This window comes from Pteropus alecto, unplaced genomic scaffold, assembly GCF_000325575.1.
Source record: "Pteropus alecto unplaced genomic scaffold, ASM32557v1 scaffold92, whole genome shotgun sequence".
NCBI classification, from domain to species: Eukaryota; Metazoa; Chordata; class Mammalia; order Chiroptera; family Pteropodidae; genus Pteropus; species Pteropus alecto.
The window spans coordinates 5,949,201-5,955,246 of NW_006432447.1; positions in this window are offsets into that span (position 1 = coordinate 5,949,201).

Consider the following 6,046-nt stretch of genomic DNA (forward strand, 5'->3'; position numbering starts at 1 on the left):
GAATGCAGTCGCACAGGGAGACCATTCAGATGCTGCCACCCTCACCCCGTGCAGTGGGATCACTGTCCTTCTGGTTTCAGCAAGGCAGAGCCCTGTCTTTGCCAGGTGACCTTGTGATTCCCTCTGAAAAGATAATGTGTGGAAAAGAAAAAGATTCGATGTTGTGCTCTGGCTTAATTTAGCTTCTTTTCCATGAGATTTATTCTTTCATTATAAAAAAAGTCATTTTGGGCTTACTTAACCAATTTTCTCTCACTGCTCTTATTTCTTCTAATTACATGTGTGAGGCAGTCGATTATGCTTGCTGCTCCTTGTGGGCTGGAGAAGCGACAACTTCCTAGTGGTATGTGGAGAAAAATAAATCTTACAGAGCCCTCAGGAAATCTCGGGGGGCTTAGAGGTTGCAGAAATGTGCTTCCGGCTCTGAGAGGCAGGGTGAGGGACAGGCAGCAACTGGATCATCAGGGCTGTTTCCATCAAGGTCAGTGACAGAGGATGCTGTGAGTGAGCGTGCTGGCAGCTGGGGGCCAAGCTTCTCAAGCCAGCCTCTCTCTGGAGCAAATCTGCTGCTCCCGACATGTTGTGGAAGTGGCCACCGTGTCTCTTGCCAGACCCCTCACCCACGAGACCAAATCTTCATAAGTTGGCCTCTATAGCAACAAGCAAACCATTTTTCTTTACTCCCTTATTAGACTGTGAGTGCCATTAGAGTAAAGACTGTGCTTGGCATTTATAGGGATTTAGTCAAGATTTGTGAATGAATGGATGCGTGAATGAGTAAATAAATATCTTTTAGTCTCTTAGAGACTCCCTTTGAGTCTTCACTGCCACCACTCTCTCCTGAGTCACCTGCTCGTATGTCTCTAATTTCCCCTGACTCCCCGTTGGTCTCCTGGAGAAAGTCTCATTATTTGCTCTAATCAACCAAGGAGAGCGATTCCACGGTGGCCTAGTGTTCCTTTTTCTGGTGTTTTAGTCCAGAACCATGGTCATTTCAATACTGACTACGAGATGTCTACTTTACACTACTTATAGTAGTATTCTGAGGAACTTGCTTTGTTTCTACCTTTCGGTAATATGAGTGGTAACAAGCAGGGTTTTAGTACAATAAGATTCTCCTGAAATGGCCTTCAAGAGACTATTGGTAAGAACTTGACAAGGCTCATCAGACAGGCCCAGGATTGGGATTTAGTTGGTGAAGATTTTGCAAATATTTTGGATTCTCAATATTTGCCACAGCCTCCCTGACTCTAGCCATCACCACTCCAGCCCACCTTAGACAGGTTGTGTCCAAGTTGGCCTGATTCCGGAGAAGGAGCTCTTAACCGCTAGTTAGACCAGGCTCAGCAAACTAAGGCCCATGTACCACACGCAGCCTCCCAACTTTTTTCTAAATAAAGTTTTATTAGAACACAGCCACACCCATTCATCTACATGTCATCTATGACAGCTTTTATACTACAATGGTAAAGTTGAATAGTTACAACAGGAACCATAAGGTCCACAAGTCTAAAATATTCTCTATCTGGCCCTTTGCAGAAAAGTTTTGGCATCCCCTGGATTAGACCTGCTACATTAGAGTTTAGAAGAGATGCTAGATTTTCTTGCTCTCTAGCTAGCTGTGAGATTCTGAACACAAAGAGTTAACTAAATCTCAGCACCATATGACAGTTTGCAAATAAGACCAAAGGAATGATGTTCACTCAAATGAAATCAGCTGTACAGTTATGCCCCCTGGGCCAGACGAGTTAATGCTTGGCAAACTGCCCTCTCTGTGAAACATCCCAGCAGGAGCTGGGCCCCGTGGTGGGAAAAAACAATAAAAAAAATTGTTAATTGTTAAATTGGATGTCAGAGAGAATATCTTTCAAAGTTGCAGTCGGCACTTTGCATTTGGAAAATATCAGATTGTGAGTAAGGCTGGAGGTCACCAATAGGCAAAGGAGCTCTCCTCCCACTGCGTAAAGTGGATGCAAGGCATGGTGCCATCTGCCCTGTTCTGCAGGGAGACCCATTACCAGGTGCCCTACTCAGCTGCTGCATTTTCCTTTGGCAAAAACATGAATAAAACCATGTGAGCAGGGTGATATATACATGGTTCTAAGGAGATGTGGTAAACATGGCCCATCCTTGAGCTGGGGGTGAAGTAACTTCAAGAAGAATCAATGTAATCAATGGGTATTGTTGGTCCTTTGGTTTCCTCAATTGAAGGTAACTCATGGCAAAGGTATATGGATTCAATTATTAGTTGACTTATTCAACAGATTTACTGTGTGACAACTATGCCCCAGGCCTGCAGATTCAGCCATGAAGAAGACATGCTCTTCAGCTTGGCAAAACTCCCATTCTGGGCAGGTGAGATACAGATGCATAAAAAGACCATTATAATACAGAGACAGAACATCACAATGGTGAGAAGCACAGTGAGTGGAGGGGCCTCAGAGGAAGAGCAGCTGACCAGGTGGGAGGACTCTGGGAAGTCTTCAGGTGAAACCAAGGCTCACAGAATGTCCAGGAAGCAGCCAGGTGAGAGGAGGCAGAGTTCCAGGGTGTTGCTCCAGCTGGAACTCCAGGATGAGGGGCAGAGTTGTGGGTATCAGGACAGTGAGTGCCGTGAAATGTGCCAGAACAGGGGTTGGGAAATGCAATGAGAAGTGAGATGGATTCATAGGTTTCCAAAATTCTGTTTTTCAGTTTTCTCCTTCACATTTTTTTTTTGCCATATTCACATATTAATTGTACTATCATTTAGTTACTATTTTTTTTAAAACTGAAACACAGTTTTACTTGCAACTTTATAATATCTGTGAAATAATGTATGTATTTTATGTGCTGGGTATATTTTCTCTAGTATACGTTAAAATAAATGTAAAACTATTATGACTTAAATAATTTGGACACATACATCCTAAAACCCTCTTGCTCACTGATGGTTCCCTCTGCACTCTTGGAAACCCAACAGGTTGCCCCCTGAGGATGGCTTCTCAGTCATAAGAATATCTCTGAACAGTTATTAGTTGAAGAAAGCTCTTCGTAGTGACTAATAAGCCCAGAAATTGGTCTTTAATCCAAAGAAGAGATTCGGTTTAGCACCTGGAAGGACAGTCCCCAGGCCTGCGAGAATAAGCAAGCAACATGACTATGCAACATATTAAAGAAGGTTCCAGAACCCAACCCTTCCTCCAATATGACAGGCAGCCTGGGATTCCACCTAGAAGCAAGGCAAAGCTCAATTCCAATCTCTGCAAACATGCAAGGTGAAGGGCAGAAATGATTAAGATGACAGATACACCAACTGTGAAGTTCACAAAACCCCAAATCCACAGAGGTTAAGGACTGACCTTTATCAGAAGGCAAGAAGACTTTTTACAACAAACTTCTGGCACTGATTTGCTTTCTATTTTTAGGTCATGCTCCCAAATCCCTAGAAATAGAATAAGCTAACCGATGCCAGCCACCTTTTATTGAGCACTCCCTAAGAACCAGGAACTAGACTATTTGATTCACATGTGGCTTCTCATTTTACCCTCGCAAAAACCTTGTGGAGTAAATAATAATACCCTCATTTTTATAGACAAACAACCTCAGAGTATAAATAAGTCACCTGTGCTGTGCGATGGTACTGAGATGGCCAGTAAAAATCATCAGAAGACGCCTAGCTCGGGTGGCAGTATGCTTGGTGATTCAGAAAACACACTTCGGGCAAAGAACCTGCATTCAAATCCTGACTCTCCAATGTGATCTGGAACAAGCTGCTTGAACTACTCTGAGCCTTACTAGTTAATTCATTTTCAAAATGGGTATAATAATACCAGCTATATAAGTACTTGGTGTGCTTGGCTCATAGCAAGCACTCAAAACACAGAATAGCAATTACTATTACCAATTATATAATTGAATTTGCAATTATTGTTTTTGAGAACTTCTCAAGTGGTCATATTTCCTGCCCCCACCCCAGAAGCTCCTCCTCTAATTGTTGTTAGAGCTACTTAAATTCTAAACATAGAACATTCCCAGCTCTCACTCTTAGATGACACCTAGCATGGGAGCCTTAATTAGCTTATCTGCCTCTGAAAATCTCTTGGCTAGGGTGAGAGATCCCCAGATGTCTGATCAAACAGGGGAAGCCCAGTTGGTGTGCCAAACCCCACTGGCTTTGAAAGCTGAGCACTTGTATGCCCTGCCTCCTAGGTCCCATCCTTTTCTAGTGCATGCTGGCGGAGCAGGGCTGGGCTGTCATCAAACCCTATTATTCCAGCATGAGGCAGTGGGGTGGGGGTCGGGGATACTCAGAAAGTTAACACAGAACCACAACAATCCAGCAAAAGGTGGGCTAACTGCTCAGATTTGGAAGCCTTGTGTTCTGTTTGTATAGCTTAGATATGGGACACTTTCTGAGGTCTTCATTTCATGCCCATGATCCTGATATGGGCAGATAAAGCTCTGAGGTGAATGAAGCCACCCACCTGCTCATCTAGCAGATGTCGTGGCATCGGAACAAGTAAAAATTGCCGTGCACAATCAAGATTGTTTCCCATAATGGTAAAGATGCTCTGAGAAAAACCCTGCCTCTCCACCCAGTTTAGTTGTTTCCATCCTGTGTGAGTGTTGGGGAACCAGCAGCTGACGAGGCTGGTGAGCTGCCCAAGCATATGCTAAGCGTGAGTGGAAAAGCCAAGGGTTCTCTCTGACCTGCCTGACCTATCTTCTTGGCCCAATGGCAGTCTCACGCGTGTCAGTTGAATGAATGAGTGGAGTCCTGCTTTGCTATTACCAGTCTCCACTCCCATGTCCCTACCCCAGTTCCTGGGAGTCTGGGATCCTGATGCTGGGCTCTGCCCTATGGCTAAGACCGTGACCCCGAAGCATCCCAATCTCACTGCCTGACTGGTTGGTTCTGTTGCGGGGCCCTTCCACTCATTAGGATGTCCATGAACTTTCCTGGACTTTGCAGAGCTGACCCCTACGTGCCATGGTGACCACCTGTGGCCTCTCACTATCCTCCTAGCTCAGCCTCTTCCCCTGGGCACGCTTTCCATTCTCTGTGGCTGAGGCTCTCTTATCCTATTCCATTAGGTTATCTATTTCCTGACCCCAAATCTTCCAGAATGATGCTTCCTTTTGGGCTTAGTCTCCCTGTGCCTGCCCCTGGCTTCCCCTACTCCTTCCTAAGGAGTTATTATGTGTGGGCCCTGAGCTGGGTGCTAGACATACACAGATGAATATAATCCAAGGAGCTCACAGACTAGAAGGATGAATATGATGGAAGTAAGGACAATTGTTTAGGGGATAGAGAAGTGACTGACTGCAGACTGGAACACTCTCACGAGAACCGTGACATTTGAGCTGAGGCCTGGTGGCCTCATAGCTGAGGAGTGGAGGGAATCCTAGCACGGGGGCAACCACGAGAACAGAAACGGAGGTGGAAAGGGTCTGGGCAGGCAGCAGGTGTTGCCTGGTGGGAAGGTTGGCTTGATAGGGGAGCCTTTGCACCCCCTCCATGAGTTTGGACTTTTTCCCATTGGCGGTGGGTAGCCACGGAGGGATTCTAAGCTGGAAATGGGCCTTTGATGCATCATATTTGTTCTTCACCAGATCTTCTTACTGTCCACTCATCCATTTCATCAGAAATGGGCGTGCTGGACTTGTCGCTCTGGCATTGTGACTATAAGGCCCCTGGGTTCAATAATGGCTCTTTGACTGTCAGCATTAGAGGTTGCAGAACCTAAGTGATTAGCTTGTGAGGAAATTGGAAGGTGAGCTCCCGTTCTGCTAGAAACGCATGTCGTTCCTCATTTCATTCATCCTCCAAACCCAATTAGAACTTCTGCATTTTAAGCCGCACCATCCCTCCAGCTGGGTCTGACTCTCTCAATTGTCCTCCTCTTTTCCTCCATGTGTTCTTTTTAATTAGCTTTTAAACGTGCTCAAGCCATTCCCACTAAAGAAAATAACAAAGTAACAACAATTGTCGTCATATTCTGTGTCGGAAAGCCATTTACGCAGCTACGGCAGCTCCTAATGCACACGCAAATATGAATTTGAA